The 21,190-nt window shown below is 45.2% G+C and overlaps 1 long non-coding RNA gene across 4 annotated transcripts; it reads left to right on the plus strand.

Moving 5' to 3' along the window:
* The first annotated feature begins 1,098 nt into the window (after window positions 1-1,098).
* LOC117192030 lies at window positions 1,099-15,304 on the plus strand. 4 transcript variants are annotated; one of them, XR_004474158.1, is made up of 3 exons: window positions 1,099-1,138; window positions 1,673-1,803; window positions 12,791-12,985. It is a non-coding gene; the product is annotated as an uncharacterized LOC117192030 (long non-coding RNA). The 4 variants fall into 4 exon arrangements; XR_004474156.1 differs by lacking the exon at window positions 1,099-1,138 and adding an exon at window positions 15,174-15,304 and having other exon boundaries at window positions 1,719-1,803; window positions 12,791-12,921; XR_004474157.1 differs by lacking the exon at window positions 1,099-1,138 and adding an exon at window positions 15,130-15,147 and having other exon boundaries at window positions 1,719-1,803; window positions 12,791-12,921.
* Window positions 15,305-21,190: the final 5,886 nt, after the last annotated feature.

A 21,190-nucleotide genomic window follows, 5' to 3' on the forward strand; every position in this document is an offset into this window, starting at 1 on the left:
CGGCTATTGAATGCTGATCAAGAATATATATACTTTATGGGGTCGGAAACGATTCCTTCTGGACGTTACACACATCCACTTTTACCACAAATCTAAATATACCCCAATACTCATTTTGAGTATCGGGTATAACAAAGAAATAGAATGAAGAAATGCAGTAAAATTTCGTTGCCAAGCGCTCGACAAATTAGCCCAATTAGCCTGATAAGTGGCCAGCACAGAATAATATGACCACAAATGGGTTTTCGGGCCCCCTCAAAAATCATTTTAAATGCATAAATTGTCATGAAAAGTAATTATTTCGAAAATGAGGTAACAACTGAAACATTTACATAATTTAATCGGAAATAAAAAAAGGGAATATTGTGTATATTATAAACCACATTTAATGAACACAAAATAAATAATTAAAGTGATTAATTTCGATTTTAAAGAGAAGCTAGAAAAAACATATTTACATTTTTTTATCTCAGTATTTTTATACCCGATACTCAAAGTTGTGGTAAAGTGGATGTGTGTAACGTCCAGAAGGAATCGTTTCCGACCCCATAAAGTATATATGTAAAGGACAGTGTATCAAGCAGTTAACACTATCCCATCTAAATTAACATTTGAACTTAAGATACCATCGATAAGACCTAACCGATATAACCAGACTTAACCGATGTTTAAAAGACCTAACCGATAAGGGGTTATCGATATGGGAAGTCGGTTGTTGGAAGTAGAAGCAGAAAGTTGAACTAAAAGTCGGAAGAAACAGACTCATTAATTGCACATCTTAAATCATACACCTTTGCACTCTTTTTCGAATAACACTATTAATAAACGATACATTATTATTAATCTTACATTTGGGGGTCGTCCGCGTCGAATACAGAGCTCGGAGTGTGTGAAAAAGAAAAACAGAAGAAAGCAGAAGCTGATGCAAGAAGAGGATTGTTGAAAAGTTGTTAAAGTTGTTGTTTGTAGCTACATAAAGTTGTAAAGTTGTTGTTGGTGGCTATAAACATTAAGTTGAACAATCCAAATTCTGTGAGCATAACAGTAGACACGGAGTTTAATAAAAGATCGGTCGTTTAATTCGTTGGAAAATTGTGAAATTCATTGTCGCGCCGCAGCGTCGCCTTGTCCGTGCGCAGTACGTACGGCAAGCAGAAAAAACACGCAACAGACACGTTGTGTGTGATACACACTTATAAACAGAAAAGACACCCTCTAGTACCAGGCAACTAGTTCCGCACTGGTGCCGCACTAGCTACCATTCTCACCTCCCTGGTTCCAGATCGATCACCCGCAATGTGTTTCAGCGGAGAATTTAACACATGCATGTCCTAGGGCGGAACCACCCCTGGTTCCCGCTCGATTACCCGTAGCTAGTTGCTCAGGAGGTAGTTCCGAACTAGTTACCAGTAGATGCCAGCAACTAGTTCCCCCTCTACTACCCTTCGATTACCTGTAGCTAGCTCTGACCTAGTTACCAGTAACTTGTTCCGAACTGACTATTGGTAGTAGTCAATCTGGCAGTCTGGAATAATACAAAAATAAAAACACAATGTCTTTCATTATAACGAATAATTTTTAATTATATGATGCTTAGCCTACTCCTGGTTTTTGGCAAGAGACTTCTTTTTTAACACCCTTTTCTTCATCCTTTGCATTGCCTTCCGTACAGTGTTTTCGGGGGGCTCATCGCCAGGAGGACCCCATCGACGTTATATGCCAGAACAATGTCCTCACTCAAAATAAAGTTCAAGCCGCTCAAAACGCCAGCTGGCTGGAGAATTGATTTCATTGCTGTTATCTGTAAGTGAAACATTAAAATATAAAGATAAGACAGAGAAAAAAGTCATACAATTTAGAGTTTAGATTTACTTACATAAATGTCCCTATTTAATTTTATTTTTACCTCCAGTTCATTCCACGAGCGCAACTACAGTAAAATATCACGATTAACTTACCATTTCGGGCTAAGCTTACTAGCTGAGTGGGCACTGTAACTCAGGGAATTGCGGTTATTTGCCGACTTCGAAAACAAAACGAAGGCGGCTTCGTTTTTTCGGTTCTTTTTCGACTGGTCCGTGTTCGCTTCCCGCGTAACTAGTTGCAGAACTAGTACATTGTAGTCGACGAAGACCTGGTCCGCGTTCACTTCCCGCGTAACTAGTTACAGAACTAGTACATTGTAGTCGACGAAGACCTGGTCCGCGTTCGCTTCCCGCGTAACTAGTTGCAGAACTAGTAATTGTAGTCGACGAGACTGGTTCGGTCGCTTCCGCGTAATAGTTGCGTAGCTAGTTGAGCGGTAAACAGCGCAGAACTAGTTCGAGAGGGGTCAATTGACCCCTTTGGTTCTACAGGGAAGCGTTTCCGACCCCATAAAGTGTTTATATTCTTCATCAATAGCCGAATCGATTGAGCCCTGTCTGTCTGTCCGTCCTTATGAGACTATAAGAGCTAGAGCAACGACATTTTGTATATCCAGACTTCTGTGATATGTCACTGTTACAAAAATTCGCCCTGCCCACTTCCGCCCCACAAAGGGGCCACAAATCTGTGGCATCCACAATTTCAAAGATACGAGAAAACAGAAAACGCAGAATCGCAGGGAATGACTATATCTTTTAGACTGCAGAATATGAACCAAATCGCATTATTATTATAGCCAGAATGAAGAAAACAATTTCATTTTCTCTCGCTCTGTCTCTCTCTAACACACAGGTTTCATGGTCGGCTTTGCCTATTGCTAAAAGTGAGTTCCCAGATCTCAGGGACTATAAAAGCTAGAGCAACCAAATTTGGTATCCATACTCCTGTTAGATCTCACTATAAAACGTGTATTTCAAAATTTCGCCACAGCCCCTTCCGCCACCACACGCCCCCGACGGCACGCTCAGACTGATTTTCTGTCTCTCTCGCACGCACTCTTTGTCGTGTCGTTTAATATTAGCGCCGTCTGCCGGCGGAGAGCCATACTGACTAAGTATCGGGTATAAATGTAGAGTTGCGGTCGCCGCAGCAACTCACAACGTTACCCCTTGTTGCTTTTTGGTTTGTGGAAATAGTAGTAGAAAAGAGTAGTAGATGAATGTATGAGGCAGTGGCGGGGGCTGGCAAAGGGTGAGGTAGGTATAGGGTTAGGCAGGAGCACAGTCCGGGCAGGAACAGGGCCTGGACAGTAAGAAGGCCATTGCCATGACAGGAATTCATTTGTGGCCAACATTCAAATAAATGAAGGCAATTACATAGCCAAGGAGTAGTGTTACGGGCAAGCCAAATGGTTGTTCAAGAATTCCACAAAAAAAAACCTTCTCTGCTCTTCTGGTTATAGCTCTACATAGCAGAGGGTATCTTATAGTCGAATTAATCGATTATCTCACTTATTTTTTCAGTTAGTGGTGGGTGTGGGCGTGGGTGGGTGGTTGCCATGGCGTGTTGATAAATAAGCAAATAAATAAATAAACAGTTTCAAGTGTTTTCCCAAATTGAGTCAAATTTTCACTCTTTCTCATTTTGTGGTGCCACTTGCTTTGGCTGTTGTTGTTGGCGGACTGCATTGAAATAAATGGAAATACTTTTAGCCAGATTGATGGCTTCATTAAGTGCAAGTGCAACAATTAACCGAAAGTTTTGATTGGATTCAAGTGTTTTGTCCCCAAAGCTTTGCAGAAATCACTTACCCTAACAGATTCATAGATTGTGGCTTGACCCACTAAAACTACGACAAACGTGTGTTTATGTTGTATCTGACCCTCCCCCATACCGCTCTCTGTGTCTGTCTCTATCTCTATCTCTCTCTTGAATCGTTAACCTCAATTATTTCCACAAATTATAATTACTTCATCGATACAATTGAATTGTTTTCCGACTACTGTTTGGCCCCCACTCAACACTCCACACCCAGAAATACAGCTCTAGTCGCGCCCTCCTCTCCCCACCTCACCCGCTCACCTGTACACTGGGCCACCAAAATCAATTGTGAACCTTTTTCTTAGCCATTTTGGTGATTTCATAACTTTATTAATTCATTTGTTCATTTTTTCTCCATGGATCTGCGGAGGGTCGTTGTGTTTTTTGTTCGCTGTTTACGGGTGCCAATTCAAGCGCGACAAAAGACAAGAAGCTGGAGCCAGAGCCAAAGCCAACCCCAACTGTTCGGAGCAGCACCCAGCCGATTAGCTGCTTGCCAAATAGCACCTAATTCTTGGCCCTCAGCCGCTTATTTTGTTTGTTACTTATGTCTATGTCACTCATTTGTTTGTTAAAGCTTTGCGCTTGCTTGCCCTGCTAAACGCTCTCTGCCAGCTCGCTCTTCGCTATCTCCGCTTTGCGTCTGCCTACCGACGTCGGCCGAGCGAAGCTGCGCTTAGCGATCGGAGCGGCAATGTAAAGGGCAGGCAAGCCACACTTGCAATTTGGATGTCACGCATTAAAGAACATATCGTAATTTTATTTCTGCGCCGAGTTTTATTTAATTCGAAATAATTAGTCGGCCGATTGGGGATAAAAAACATTATCTCCACATAAAATTTGGTGACCCCATTCGTTAGCCCTAGCAAATTTTCGGCGGCTAAGCACAATTCGGTGCTAAAACACACTTACATACACCTACATACACGCATTGCTGGCTATTAATTTCTCTGTCGCGACAATTCGGTCAGTGCAGTGCGGTAGGCAGTGCAGCGAACTCACTAATACACACAAGCGGAGTACAAAGCGGAATCGGACAGCTCGCACAGCCGCACAGCTAAAGGCATTAGCTGTAATCCCTTTGCTTTCGGTTCCCACGTTTATACGTATACAGGGTGTCTTTTTCGGTCGTGCTGAGTGACTCTTTTAAAACCTCAACATGGCAGCACCTGAGCCTACCAATGTCGCGAACGCAGCAATGCCGAGTGATGTAGATTTCTACAAGCACAAGGCCGAGTCCATCGCGTGCCAACTAAAGGCCATGGATCGCTTTCTCACCAAGGAAGAGCTTGCCGAGTTAGATGAGGCAGAACTTCAAGCTCGCTTAGAGCAGATCGAGCGAATGAATGCGGATTTCGATGCCGCTCAAACGAGCCTTGAAAGGCTGGATTTCCTGCAGTTAGCCCATGATGCCCGGCTGGACTTTTCGAATGTTTATGTCAAGGTTAGGTCCAGGCTGTCGCGGGAGTTGATGGCTGCTCGCACGGTAAATATTGCCAATTCAACGGCTCGGCATACTCTCGAGGGGAATTCGTCGTTGTTCGCCTATAATAGTATAGGCCGTTCTCGAATGCCCGAGTTGCAGCTTCCGCGATTCGGTGGGAGCTACATGGATTGGCCAGAATTCCACGCGATGTTTTCGACAATGGTGCACAAAGACCATCGTATACCAATCATCGAAAAATTCCAATATCTTCGTGGATGTCTAGATGGTGCTGCGCTGGATACGATTCGTTCCTTGGAACTTTCTGAGGAGAATTACGACAAGGCGTTGAATTTACTAATGTTGCGATTCGATAATAAACTGTTACATTTTCAGGCACACGTCAAGGCTATTTTCGGGCTGCAAGGGGTGGAGAAGGGCTCGGCTATCGGCTTGCGCGCGCTCAGCGATAAAATCAATTCGCACTTGCGTGCACTTCAGACCTTGGCGACCCCGCAGGAGATTTCCGATGGGTTGCTGATCTTCATCATAGGCACGAAATTGGACCACAAGACCAAGGAGAAATGGGAAGAGAACTTGCCGACGTCAGGATTGCCTCGGTGGTCAAGCATGGCCTCATTCTTGGAAGCAAGATGTCGGATGCTGGAAAATTTGGGATCGGCTCATGGTAACAATTCCTAGCCAGCAGGTGGGAGAAAGTAAACCTAGCCCCTAATCACCTCCATTAACGATCATAATAGCTCAACATGCAAGTATTGCAAATCCTCCGATCACTACATATCCCGATGCCAGGCATTTATAGATCTCCCTGTTTTTTCTCGATACAAGGAGGTGAAGAAGCGCCATTTATGTCTAAACTGCCTCAACAAAGGCCATTCATTGCAACGCTGCAAGTCAGGGGCATGTAGAAATTGCCAAGCTAAGCATCACACACTGCTCCACATGCAGTCGGGCGCTGACGCTGAGTTGCCGTCGCCGAGCACGGAATCGACCCAGCATGATCCTGCAAGTGCCCTAGTAGCAAGCAAATATATTAGCCCTCCCCCCTCGAGTCAAAAATCTCTGCCTAGCCAAAACGTGCTGCTAGCTACTGCAATCGTATATGTCAGGGGCCGTTTTGGATCGCTTATTCCATGTCGTGCCATTTTAGATTCCGCTTCTCAGGTTAACTTTATAACATCGAGACTCGCCAATCAGCTGCAGTTAGATCCTCACCCGTCTCACGTTCAAATCGCCGGTATTGGAGAGTCAATTCTACCATCCAACAAGGATTGGCCAATGCCAAATAATCTAAAACTGGCTGATCCTAATTTCGCCAAGCCCCAGCGTGTCGATCTGTTGATAGGTGCTGGTTTGTTCTTCGAATTAATGTGCGTTGGACAGATTCGACTGTCAGACCAATTGCCAACATTGCAGAAGACGAAACTTGGCTGGATAGTGTCAGGAAGTATTAAAAACTCTGAGAAAGCCCGTGCGGCGCTAGCATCCGTTGAAGATCCCCCTGTCATCTCCGCTTGCGAGACTAATTTGTGCGATATTGTAAGGCGGTTTTGGGAAGTCGATGGAGATTATTCGCCCTCATCAATTTCGGAGGAAGATGTTCATTGCGAACAGCATTTCGTCACAAACTGCATTCGCCTAGAGTCCGGAGCTTACTCCGTGCGTTTGCCAACCAAATTCAGTCTAGAGGAATTAGGAGAATCGTATCAGCAGGCGCTACGTAGATTTCTCAATTTGGAGAGGAAGCTAGCAAAAAATGCACAGCTTAAGGCAAAATATATGGAGTTTCTCCAGGAGTATCGTGATTTAGGACACATGTCGCCAGCTTCCCGGCAGGCAGACCTCCCGCAGTACTTCTTGCCTCACCATTGCGTCCACAAGCAGGATAGTACAACCACCAAATTACGCGTAGTGTTCGATGGATCTGCCAAAACAGCGTCTGGAGTATCACTGAATGATGCGCTAATGGCTGGACCCACCATCCAACCTAAAATTCTGATAACTCTGCTTCGATATCTGCAAAATGTACCGCTGTGTACGCGTTTCCCATCCCGATACGCACGTGCAGTGCATCCTATGGCGCAATGACCCGAAGGAGGAGATTCAGGTGTTCAAGTTGGAGACTGTTACTTACGGAACCAAACCTGCCGCTTTCTTAGCAATTCGTGCTATGCATCAATTGGAAAATGATGAGAGTTGCGTTTTCCGCTTGGCGCTGATGTTGTTCGAAGAGATTTCTATGTCGATGATCTCATATCTGGAGGGGACAGCATTGATTCTGTCATCAAGATTCGTCAGCAGGTAAAGGAGCTACTTTCGAAAGGATGTTTTCCATACGTAAATGGTGTTCCAATGAACCCGCTGCTTTGGAAGGCGTATCGGAGGCGGATCGCGAAAAGTTCCTTACTTTCATGACGGGACTGAAGTAACCAAGGCGCTTGGTCTAGTTTGGGATCCACCACGGACAATCTTCTGTTTAGCTTCGCTCACGTCGGAACCGCTGCAGGCCAACCTCGAAGCGTTCGTCCTGTCTACACTAGCTAGGTTCTACGATCCTCTAGCAGCCTTTGGATCTCTGGACCACATTCTTGCGTCTTGAGAGCTCAGAGTGGCCTGCAGGCTTGCAATTGCCGACCGATGTACCAGAACGTCGTCATGCAGCATTGGTTGTTTCAAACGAAAGGGATGTATCGTACGATTGCAAATTTCAAAACTCATTCGGATCCATGCAGCGCGTCTTTGCTTACATATATCGATTCTACATTCTCAAGGACAAAGGCATAGCGCGGTCGAAGGGTCAACTTACCGTAATCGACATCAAAAATGGTACGCATTTGCTCATAAGGGCAATACAGCAGCAACAATTTTCGGAAGAGATAAGGGCCCTCGCCAGCAAAAGGCCTACCCCCAAAACAACGGGCGTTGATTTTTGCGGACCCTTTTATCACAAGTCGGAAGTCAGAAGCAGGCCTCCTATCAAATGTTACATCGCTGTCTTCGTATGCTTTAGCACCAAAGCAACTCATTTGGAAGTCGTTCGGGATCTATCTACAGAATCCTTTCTGGCAGCATTAAGGCGTTTTATAAGTCTACGTCCCAAACCTCGAATCATCTGGTCAGACAACGCTACAAATTTTGTAGGAGCAAAAAATGAGCTTTTGGAGCTTCGGCAAATGTTCCTCAGTGATCCTCATACGTCGGCTGTGTCACATCTCTGCGTTTCTAGTGGAATCGACTGGAAATTCATCCCCCTCGCTCACCTCATTTTGGGGTTTGTGGGAGGCGGCTGTTAAAGCAGCTAAATATCATTTTCATCGCATCGTCCGGGACCTACATTTTTACTCTTGATGAAATTCAGACCTTGGCTTGTGAAATCTCTGTTTGTAAAATTCCGTCCGCTTTATGCAATTACAGAAAGTCCCGATGATCTAGATGTGCTCACGCCAAACCACTTTCTCAATGGAGCCCCGAAAGCTGCATTCGACGAGCCAGATGTGGCGCATCTCCGGGTCAACCTACATAGTCGATGGCAGCGGCTGTGTCAAATGAAGCAGGCGTTTTGGAGAAAATGGAGCACGGCGTATCTTTCGATTCTTCAGGAGCGGAGCAAGTGGCGGTCATCGTCTCCAAACATCAAGCTAGGAGCGCTCGTCATGATCAAGGAGGAAACGCTGCCAGCATTAAGGTGGCCGCTTGGCCGCATTGAGAGCGTCATACCAGGAAAAGATGGAACCATCAGAGTAGCCGTCATCCGCACTCAAAAAGGCCTTTTCAAGAGGGCGTTGGAAAAATAGCGGTTCTGCCCCTTCAGGATGGATCTGTTGAAAGCCTTTGCCTTCCAACGGGGGGTGAATGTTCGGAGCAGCACCCAGCCGATTAGCTGCTTGCCAAATAGCACCTAATTCTTGGCCCTCAGCCGCTTATTTTGTTTGTTACTTATGTCTATGTCACTCATTTGTTTGTTAAAGCTCTGCGCTTGCTTGCCCTGCTAAACGCTCTCTGCCAGCTCGCTCTTCGCTATCTCCGCTTTGCGTCTGCCTACGACGTCGGCCGAGCGAAGCTGCGCTTAGCGATCGGAGCGGCAATGTAAAGGGCAGGCAAGCCACACTTGCAATTTGGATGTCACGCATTAAAGAACATATCGTAATTTTATTTCTGCGCCGAGTTTTATTTAATTCGAAATAATTAGTCGGCCGATTGGGGATAAAAAACATTATCTCCACACACCTATAATTCCAATTCCATTTCAGGTTGCGGCTGCCACAAGCCCGGAGTCGGGTGCGGACTAAAGAAATTCAATTAATGAAAATGAGTCTAAACAGGCGAGGGTATGGGATGGCGGGAAACAGGCAATAAAATTATGCAAACAGAGGTGTTACCCATTAGCTTTTTCCAGTCTTTTGCTGGAGTCACTAATTTGGGTCATTAGCAGGTGTTGTCATGCTCTCCACGTTGGAGCTGTCTTTTGTGTATACCTGGAAGAGAGGAGACAGATCCTTCATAGAGGGTGCACTCAATAAATTGGATATATAATTGGTAGATCTTGGACCTACATATGTAGCCTATCCGTTCTGTACTGTCTGACCCTCCTACACTTTGTTGGGGGGTGCCGCGCAACCAATCAAAGTTTTTAAAACAAAAGAGACGACAGAAGGTCTGTTTTTTTCTTTTGTTTTCTGTTGACCGGGGTTCCAAACTGTAGAAAATTTAGTTAACTGATAAATTAAATACACTTTTCGGCTCTCAACTTTGTTCTGTTCTACCTCTGATTCTGTTTCGTGTTGGCCTGCTGCGGCTCCCAAAGAGACCACAACCACAACCAGAGCTAGAACGGTGGTACGAGAAGGGGGAGGGGGGACTCCACCCGCATTGGAGCGTCCAGTGTTGCCCGCTCTGGTTGTCGTTGTTTGCTGCAGTGCGTCGGAAGTTGTCGCCGGCAAATCAACAAACCATAACGCACAACAAGCCAACGGTACTCGGGTCCCAGTGAAAACATTTAACGCCGCTTCAGACTCGACTTCTTTTGTTCCGAATGGAGGAAATAACAACGAGGTGGAACGTTGTGAGTTGCTGCGGACACCGCAACTCTACAGTTATACCGATACTAAGTCAGTATGGATCTCTCCGGCAGACGCTGCTAATATTGAACGACACGACAAAGAATGCGTGCGAGAGAGACAGAAAATCAGTCTGAGCGTGACGTCGGGGGCTGCGTAGCCACTGAAAATTGATTTGTTCCTTTTGGCTACAAAAATGATCCGATCTGATCCAGATTCAGCAATTTGATAGATATGGTCATTATCTATGATTCTGCGTTTTTAGTTTTCTCGAATGTGCAATATTGTGGATGCAACAGATTTTCGTCTTTTGTGGGGCGGAAGGGGGTGGGGCGAAATTCGGAGATATACGTTTTATAGTGAGATCTAACAGAAGTGCGGATACCAAATTTGGTTACTCTAGCCTTAATAGTCTCTGAGATTTGTGGATGCCCCAGATTTTCGTCCTTTGCGTGGGCGGAAGGGGGTGTGGCGAAATTTGGACACGAAACGGTCAAGGTCCGATATCACAGGAGTGTGACTACCACATTTGGTTGCTCTGGCTCTTATAGGTTCTGAGATCCTTGAACTCATATTTTGCAATTGGCAAAACCGACCATGAAACCTGTGTGTTAGAGAGAGACAGAGCGAGAAAAAATGAAATCGTTTTCTTGATTCTGGCTATAATAATTATACGATCTGGTTCAGATTTTGCACTCTAGAAGATATAGTCATCTTCTACGATTCTGAGTTTTTAGTTTTATACTATCTTTAAAAATGTAGATGCCACAGATTTTCGTCCTTTGTGGGGCGGAAGTGGGCGGGGCAAAGTTTTGAAATATTTTAGTAGCAGTGACATATTACAGAAGTCTGGATCCAAAATATCGTTGCTCTAGCTCTTATAGTCTTTGAGCACTAGGCGCTGAAGGGGACGGACGGACGGACGGACGGACGGACGGACGGACGGACAGACGGACAGACAGACAGGGCTCAATCGACTCGGCTATTGATGCTGATCAAGAATATATATACTTTATGGGGTTGGAAACGATTCCTTCTGGACGTTACACACATCCACTTTTACCACAAATCTAATATACCCCAATACTCATTTTGAGTATCGGGTATAAAAAGAATAGAATGAAGAAATGCAGTAAATTTCGTTGGCCAAGCGTCGACAAATTAGCCCAGGCCTGATAAGTGGCCAGCACAGAATATTATGACCACAAATGGGTTTTCGGGCCCCTCAAAATCATTTTAAATGCATAAATTGTCCATGAAAGTAATTATTTCGAAAATGAGGTACAACTGAAACATTTACATAATTTAATCGGAAATAAAAAAAGGGAATATTGTGTATATATAAACCACATTTAATTGAACACAAATAAAATAATTAAAGTGATTAATTTCGATTTTAAAGAGAAGCTAGAAAAAACATATTTACATTTTTTTATCTCAGTATTTTTATACCCGATACTCAAAGTTGTGGTAAAGTGGATGTTGTAACGTCCAGAAGGAATCGTTTCCGACCCCATAAAGTATATATGTAAGGACAGTGTATCAAGCAGTTAACTATCCCATCTAAATTAACATTTGAACTTAAGATACCATCGATAAGACCTAACCGATATAACCAGACTTAACCGATGTTTAAAGACTAACGATAAGGGTTATCGATATGGGAGTCGGTTGTTGGAGTAGAAGCAGAAAGTAGAACAAAAGTGGAAGAACAGACTCATTAATTGCACATTTAATATACACTTTGCACTCTTTTTCGAATAACTATTATAAACGATACATTATTATTAATCTTAATTTGGGGGTCGTCCGCGTGAATACAGAGCTCGGAGTGTGTGAAAAGAAAAACAGAAGAAAGCGAAGCTGATGCAAGAAGAGGATTGTTGAAAAGTTGTTAAAGTTGTTGTTTGTAGTACATAAAGTTGTAAAGTTGTTGTTGGTGGGCTATAAACATTAAGTTGAACAATCCAAATTCTGTGAGCATAACAGTAGACACGGAGTTTAATAAAAGATCGGTCGTTTAATTCGGTTGGAAATTGTGAAATTCATTGTCGCGCCGCAGCGTCGCCTTGTCCGTGCGCAGTACGTACGCAAGCAGAAAAAACACGCACAGACACGTTGTGTGTGATACACACTTATAAACAGAAAAGACACCCTCTAGTACCAGGCAACTAGTTCCGCACTGGTGCCGCACTAGCTACATTCTCACCTCCTGGTTCCAGATCGATCACCCGCAATGTGTTTCAGCGGAGAATTTAACACATGCATGTCCTAGGGCGGAACCACCCCTGGTTCCCGCTCGATTACCCGCTCAGGAGGTAGTTTCCGAACTAGTTACCAGTAGATGCCAGCAACTAGTTCCCCCTCTACTACCTTCGATTACCTGTAGCTAGCTCTGACCTAGTTACCAGTAACTAGTTCCGAACTGACTATTGGTAGTAGTCAATCTGGCAGTCTGGAATAATACAAAAATAAAACACAATGTCTTTCATTATAACGAATAATTTTTAATTATATGATGCTTAGCCTACTCCTGGTTTTTTGGCAAGAGACTTCTTTTTTAACACCCTTTTCTTCATCCTTTGCATTGCCTTCCGTACAGTGTTTTCGGGGGGCTCATCGCCAGGAGGACCCCATCGACGTTATATGCCAGAACAATGTCCTCACTCAAAATAAAGTTCAAGCCGCTCAAAACGCCAGCTGGCTGGAGAATTGATTTCATTGCTGTTATCTGTAAGTGAAACATTAAAATATAAAGATAAGACAGAGAAAAAAGTCATACAATTTAGAGTTTAGATTTACTTACATAAATGTCCCTATTTAATTTTATTTTTACCTCCAGTTCATTCCACGAGCGCAACTACAGTAAAATATCACGATTAACTTACCATTTCGGTGCTTATTGCATGGCGTGGCCCGGTAAAAACTAGCTGAGTGGGCACTGTAACTCCAGGGAATTGCGGTTATTTGCCGACTTCGAAAACAAAACGAAGGCGGCTTCGTTTTTCGGTTCTTTTTCGACTGGTCCGTGTTCGCTTCCCGCGTAACTAGTTGCAGAACTAGTACATTGTAGTCGACGAAGACCTGGTCCGCGTTCACTTCCCGCGTAACTAGTTACAGAACTAGTACATTGTAGTCGACGAAGACCTGGTCCGCGTTCGCTTCCCGCGTAACTAGTTGCGTAGCTAGTTAAGCGGTAAACAGCGCAGAACTAGTTCGAGAGGGGTCAATTGACCTTTGGTTCTACAGGGAAGCGTTTCCGACCCATAAAGTGTTTATATTCTTCATCAATAGCCGAATCGATTGAGCCTGTCTGTCTGTCCGTCCTTATGAGACTATAAGAGCTAGAGCAACGACATTTTGTATATCCAGACTTCTGTGATATGTCACTGTTACAAAAATTCGCCCTGCCCACTTCCGCCCCCACAAAGGGGCCACAAATCTGTGGCATCCACAATTTCAAAGATACGAGAAAACAGAAAACGCAGAATCGCAGGGAATGACTATATCTTTTAGACTGCAGAATATGAACAAATCGCATTATTATTATAGCCAGAATGAAGAAAACAATTTCATTTTCTCTCGCTCTGTCTCTCTCTAACACACAGGTTTCATGGTCGGCTTTGCCTATTGCTAAAAGTGAGTTCCCAGATCTCAGGGACTATAAAAGCTAGAGCAACCAAATTTGGTATCCATACTCTGTTAGATCTCACTATAAAACGTGTATTTCAAAATTTCGCCACAGCCCCTTCCGCCACCACACGCCCCCGACGGCACGCTCAGACTGATTTTCTGTCTCTCTCGCACGCACTCTTTGTCGTGTCGTTTAATATTAGCGCCGTCTGCCGGCGGAGAGCCATACTGACTAAGTATCGGGTATAAATGTAGAGTTGCGGTCGCCGCAGCAACTCACAACGTTACCCTTGTTGCTTTTTGGTTTGTGGAAATAGTAGTAGAAAAGAGTGGTAGATGAATGTATGAGGCAGTGGCGGGGGCTGGCAAAGGGTGAGGTAGGTATAGGGTTAGGCAGGAGCACAGTCCGGGCAGGAACAGGGCCTGGACAGTAAGAAGGCATTGCCATGACAGGAATTCATTTGTGGCCAACATTCAAATAAATGAAGGCAATTACATAGCCAAGGAGTAGTGTTACGGCAAGCCAAATGGTTGTTCAAGAATTCCACAAAAAAAAACCTTCTCTGCTCTTCTGGTTATAGCTCTACATAGCAGAGGGTATCTTATAGTCGAATTAATCGATTATCTCACTTATTTTTTCAGTTAGTGGTGGGTGTGGGCGTGGGTGGGTGGTTGCCATGGCGTGTTGATAAATAAGCAAATAAATAAATAAACAGTTTCAAGTGTTTTCCCAAATTGAGTCAAATTTTCACTCTTTCTCATTTTGTGGTGCCACTTGCTTTGGCTGTTGTTGTTGGCGGACTGCATTGAAATAAATGGAAATACTTTTAGCCAGATTGATGGCTTCATTAAGTGCAAGTGCAACAATTAACCGAAAGTTTTGATTGGATTCAAGTGTTTTGTCCCCAAAGCTTTGCAGAAATCACTTACCCTAACAGATTCATAGATTGTGGCTTGACCCACTAAAACTACGACAAACGTGTGTTTATGTTGTATCTGACCCTCCCCCATACCGCTCTCTGTGTCTGTCTCTATTCTATCTCTCTCTTGAATCGTTAACCTCAATTATTTCCACAAATTATAATTACTTCATCGATACAATTGAATTGTTTTCCGACTACTGTTTGGCCCCACTCAACACTCCACACCCAGAAATACAGCTCTAGTCGCGCCCTCCTCTCCCCACCTCACCCGCTCACCTGTACACTGGGCCACCAAAATCAATTGTGAACCTTTTTCTTAGCCATTTTGGTGATTTCATAACTTTATTAATTCATTTGTTCATTTTTTCTCCATGGATCTGCGGAGGGTCGTTGTGTTTTTTGTTCGCTGTTTACGGTTGCCAATTCAAGCGCGACAAAAGACAAGAAGCTGGAGCCAGAGCAAAGCCAACCCAACTGTTCGGAGCAGCACCCAGCCGATTAGCTGCTTGCAAATAGCACCTAATTCTTGGCCTCAGCCGCTTATTTTGTTTTTTACTTATGTCTATGTCACTCATTTGTTTGTTAAAGCTTTGCGCTTGCTTGCCCTGCTAAACGCTCTCTGCCAGCTCGCTCTTCGCTATCTCCGCTTTGCGTCTGCCTACCGACGTCGGCCGAGCGAAGCTGCGCTTAGCGATCGGAGCGGCAATGTAAAGGGCAGGCAAGCCACACTTGCAATTTGGATGTCACGCATTAAAGAACATATCGTAATTTTATTTCTGCGCCGAGTTTTATTTAATTCGAAATATTAGTCGGCCGATTGGGGATAAAAAACATTATCTCCACATAAAATTTGGTGACCCATTCGTTAGCCCTAGCAAATTTTCGGCGGCTAAGCACAATTCGGTGCTAAAACACACTTACATACACCTACATACACGCATTGCTGGCTATTAATTTCTCTGTCGCGACATTCGGTCAGTGCAGTGCGGTAGGCAGTGCAGCGAACTCACTATACACACAAGCGGAGTACAAAGCGGAATCGGACAGCTCGCACAGCGCACAGCTAAAGGCATTAGCTGTAATCCCTTTGCTTTCGGTTCCCACGTTTATACGTATACAGGGTGTCTTTTTCGGTCGTGCTGAGTGACTCTTTAAACCTCAACATGGCAGCACCTGAGCCTACCAATGTCGCGAACGCAGCAATGCCGAGTGATGTAGATTTCTACAAGCATCGCGTGCCAACTAAAGGCCATGGATCGCTTTCTCACCAAGGAAGAGCTTGCCGAGTTAGATGAGCAGAACTTCAAGCTCGCTTAGAGCAGATCGAGCGAATGAATGCGGATTTCGATGCCGCTCAAACGAGCTTGAAAGGCTGGATTTCCTGAGTTAGCCCATGATGCCCGGCTGGACTTTTCGAATGTTTATGTCAAGGTTAGGTCCAGGCTGTCGCGGGAGTTGATGGCTGCTCGCACGGTAAATGTTTGCCAATTCAACGGCTCGGCATACTCTCGAGGGGATTCGTCGTTGTTCGCCTATAATAGTATAGGCCGTTCTCGAATGCCCGAGTTGCAGCTTCCGCGATTCGGTGGAGCTACATGGATTGGCCAGAATTCCACGCGATGTTTTCGACAATGGTGCACAAAGACCATCGTATACCAATCATCGAAAAATTCCAATATCTTCGTGGATGTCTAGATGGTGCTGCGCTGGATACGATTCGTTCCTTGGACTTTCTGAGGAGAATTACGACAAGGCGTTGAATTTACTAATGTTGCGATTCGATAATAACTGTTACATTTTCAGGCACACGTCAAGGCTATTTTCGGGCTGCAAGGGGTGGAGAAGGGCTCGGCTATCGGCTTGCGCGCGCTCAGCGATAAAATCAATTCGCACTTGCGTGCACTTCAGACCTTGGCGACCCCGCAGGAGATTTCCGATGGTTGCTGATCTTCATCATAGGCACGAAATTGGACACAGACCAAGGAGAAATGGGAAGAGAACTTGCCGACGTCAGGATTGCTCGGTGGTCAGCATGGCCTCATTCTTGGAAGCAAGATGTCGGATGCTGGAAAATTTGGGATCGGCTATGTAACAATTCCTAGCCAGCAGTGGAGAAAGTAAACCTAGCCCCTAATCACCTCCATTAACGATCATAATAGCTCAACATGCAAGTATTGCAAATCCTCCGATCACTACATATCCCGATGCCAGGCATTTATAGATCTCCTGTTTTTTCTCGATACAAGGAGGTGAAGAAGCGCCATTTATGTCTAAACTGCCTCAACAAAGGCATTCATTGCACGCTGCAAGTCAGGGCATGTAGAAATTGCCAAGCCAAGCATCACACACTGCTCCACATGCAGTCGGGCGCTGACGCTGAGTTGCCGTCGCGAGCACGGAATCGACCCAGCATGATCCTGCAAGTGCCCTAGTAGCAAGCAAATATATTAGCCCTCCCCCTCGAGTCAAAAATCTCTGCTAGCCAAAACGTGCTGCTAGCTACTGCAATCGTATATGTCAGGGGCCGTTTTGGATCGCTTATTCCATGTCGTGCCATTTTAGATTCCGCTTCTCAGGTTAACTTTATAACATCGAGACTCGCCAATCAGCTGCAGTTAGATCCTCACCCGTCTCACGTTCAAATCGCCGGTATTGGAGAGTCAATTCTACCATCCAGCAGGATTGGCCAATGCCAATAATCTAAAACTGGCTGATCTAATTTCGCCAAGCCCCAGCGTGTCGATCTGTTGATAGGTGCTGGTTTGTTCTTCGAATTAATGTGCGTTGGACAGATTCGACTGTCAGACCATTGCCAACATTGCAGAAGACGAAACTTGGCTGGATAGTGTCAGGAAGTATTAAAAACTCTGAGAAAGCCCGTGCGGCGCTAGCATCCGTTGAAGAGTCCCCTGTCATCTCCGCTTGCGAGACTAATTTGTGCGATATTGTAAGGCAGTTTTGGGAAGTCGATGGAGATTATTCGCCTCATCAATTTCGGAGGAAGAATGTTCATTGCGAACAGCATTTCGTCACAAATCGCATTCGCCTAGAGTCCGGAGCTTACTCCGTGCGTTGCCCAACCAAATTCAGTCTAGAGGAATTAGGAGAATCGTATCAGCAGGCGCTACGTAGATTCTCAATTTGGAGAGGAAGCTAGCAAAAATGCACAGCTTAAGGCAAATATATGGAGTTTCTCCAGGAGTATCGTGATTTAGGACACATGTCGCCAGCTTCGCGGCAGTCAGACCTCCCGCAGTACTTCTTGCCTCACCATTGCGTCCACCAAGCAGGATAGTAGTACACACCAAAATTACGCGTAGTGTTCGATGGATCTGCCAAAACAGCGTCTGGAGTATCACTGAATGATGCGCTAATGGCTGGACCCACATCCAACTAATCTGATAACTTGTCCGATATCTGCAAAATGTACCGCTGTGTACGCGTTTCCATCCCGATACGCACGTAGTGCAGATCCTATGGCGCAATGACCCGAAGGAGGAGATTCAGGTGTTCAAGTTGGAGACTGTTACTTACGGAACCAAACTGCCGCTTCTTAGCAATTCGTGCTATGCATCATTGGCAAATGATGAAGAGTTGCGTTTTCCGCTTGGCGCTGATGTTGTTCGAAGAGATTTCTATGTCGATGATCTCATATCTGGAGGGGACAGCATTGATTCTGTCATCAGATTCGTCAGCAGGTAAAGGAGCTACTTTCGAAAGGATGTTTTTCCCATACGTAAATGGTGTTCCAATGAACCCGCTGCTTTGGAAGGCGTATCGGAGGCGGATCGCGAAAAGTTCCTTACCTTTCATGACGGGACTGAAGTAACCAAGGCGCTTGGTCTAGTTTGGGATCCACACGGACAATCTTCTGTTAGCTTCGCTCACGTCGGAACCGCTGCAGGCCCAACCTCGAAGCGTTCGGTCCTGTCTACACTAGCTAGGGTCTACGATCCTCTAGCAGCTTTGGATCTCTGGACCACCATTCTTGCGTCTTGAGAGCTCAGAGTGGCCTGCAGGCTTGCAATTGCCGACCGATGTACCAGAACGTCGTCATGCAGCATTGGTTGTTTCAAACGAAAGGGATGTATCGTACGATTGCAAATTTCAAAACTCATTCGGATCCATGCAGCGCGTCTTTGCTTACATATATCGATTCTACATTCTCAAGGACAAAGGCATAGCGCGGCCGAATTTTTAACTTACCGTAATCGACATCAAAAATGGTACGCATTTGCTCATAAGGGCAATACAGCAGCAACAATTTTCGGAAGAGATAAGGGCCCTCGCCAGCAAACAGGCCCTACCCCAAAACAACGGGCGTTGATTTTTGCGGACCTTTTATCACAAGTCAGTCAGAAGCAGGCCTCCTATCAAATGTTACATCGCTGTCTTCGTATGCTTTAGCACCAAAGCAACTCATTTGGAAGTCGTTCGGGATCTATCTACAGAATCCTTTCTGGCAGCATTAAGGCGTTTTATAAGTCTACGTCCCAAACCTCGAATCATCTGGTCAGACAACGCTACAAATTTTGTAGGAGCAAAAAATGAGCTTTTGGAGCTTCGGCAAATGTTCCTCAGTGATCCTCATACGTCGGCTGTGTCAATCTCTGCGTTTCTAGTGGAATCGACTGGAAATTCATCCCCTCGCTCACCTCATTTTGGGGGTTTGTGGAGGCGGCTGTTAAAGCAGCTAATATCATTTTCATCGCATCGTCGGGACTACATTTTTACTCTTGATGAAATTCAGACCTTGGCTTGTGAAATCTCTGCTTTGTTAAATTCCCGTCCGCTTTATGCAATTACAGAAAGTCCCGATGATCTAGATGTGCTCACGCCAAACCACTTTCTCAATGGAGCCCCGAAAGCTGCATTCGACGAGCCAGATGTGGCGCATCTCCGGGTCAACCTACATAGTCGATGGCAGCGGCTGTGTCAAATGAAGCAGGCGTTTTGGAGAAAATGGAGCACGGCGTATCTTTCGATTCTTCAGGAGCGGAGCAAGTGGCGGTCATCGTCTCCAAACATCAAGCTAGGAGCGCTCGTCATGATCAAGGAGGAAACGCTGCCAGCATTAAGGTGGCCGCTTGGCCGCATTGAGAGCGTCATACCAGGAAAAGATGGAACCATCAGAGTAGCCGTCATCCGCACTCAAAAAGGCCTTTTCAAGAGGGCCGTTGGAAAAATAGCGGTTCTGCCCTTCAGGATGGATCTGTTGAAAGCCTTTGCCTTCCAACGGGGGGTGAATGTTCGGAGCAGCACCCAGCCGATTAGCTGCTTGCAAATAGCACCTATTCTTGGCCTCAGCGCTTATTTTGTTTGTTACTTATGTCTATGTCACTCATTTGTTTGTTAAAGCTCTGCGCTTGCTTGCCCTGCTAAACGCTCTCTGCCAGCTCGCTCTTCGCTATCTCCGCTTTGCGTCTGCCTACCGACGTCGGCCGAGCGAAGCTGCGCTTAGCGATCGGAGCGGCAATGTAAAGGGCAGGCAAGCCACACTTGCAATTTGGATGTCACGCATTAAAGAACATATCGTAATTTTATTTCTGCGCCGAGTTTTATTTAATTCGAAATAATTAGTCGGCCGATTGGGGATAAAAAACATTATCTCCACACCACCTATAATTCCAATTCCATTTCAGGTTGCGGCTGCCACAAGCCCCGGGAGTCGGGTGCGGACTAAAGAAATTCCAATTAATGAAAATGAGTCTAAACAGGCGAGGGTATGGGATGGCGGGAAACAGGCAATAAAATTATGCAAACAGCAGGTGTTACCCATTAGCTTTTCCAGTCTTTTGCTGGAGTCACTAATTTGGGTCATTAGCAGGTGTTGTCATCGCTCCTCCACGTTGGAGCTGTCTTTTGTGTATACCCTGGAAGAGAGGAGACAGATCCCTTCATAGAGGGTGCACTCAATAAATTGGATATATAATTGGTAGATCTTGGACCTACATATGTAGCCTATCCGTTCTGTACTGTCTTGACCCCCCCTACACTTTGTTGGGGGTGCCGCGCAACCAATCAAAGTTTTTTAAAACAAAAGAGACCGACAGAAGGTCTGTTTTTCTTTTTGTTTTCTGTTGACCGGGGTTCCAAACTGTAGAAAATTTAGTTAACTGATAAATTAAATACACTTTTCGGCTCTCAACTTTGTTCTGTTCTACCTCTGATTCTGTTTCGTGTTGGCCTGCTGCGGCTCCCCAAAGAGACCACAACCACAACCAGAGCTAGAACGGTGGTACGAGAAGGGGGAGGGGGGACTCCACCCGCATTGGAGCGTCCAGTGTTGCCCGCTCTGGTTGTCGTTGTTTGCTGCAGTGCGTCGGAAGTTGTCGCCGGCAAATCAACAAACCATAACGCACAACAAGCCAACGGTACTCGGGTCCCAGTGAAAACATTTAACGCCGCTTCAGACTCGACTTCTTTTGTTCCGAATGGAGGAAATA

This window comes from Drosophila miranda (assembly GCF_003369915.1).
Source record: "Drosophila miranda strain MSH22 chromosome Y unlocalized genomic scaffold, D.miranda_PacBio2.1 Contig_Y1_pilon, whole genome shotgun sequence".
NCBI classification, from domain to species: Eukaryota; Metazoa; Arthropoda; class Insecta; order Diptera; family Drosophilidae; genus Drosophila; species Drosophila miranda.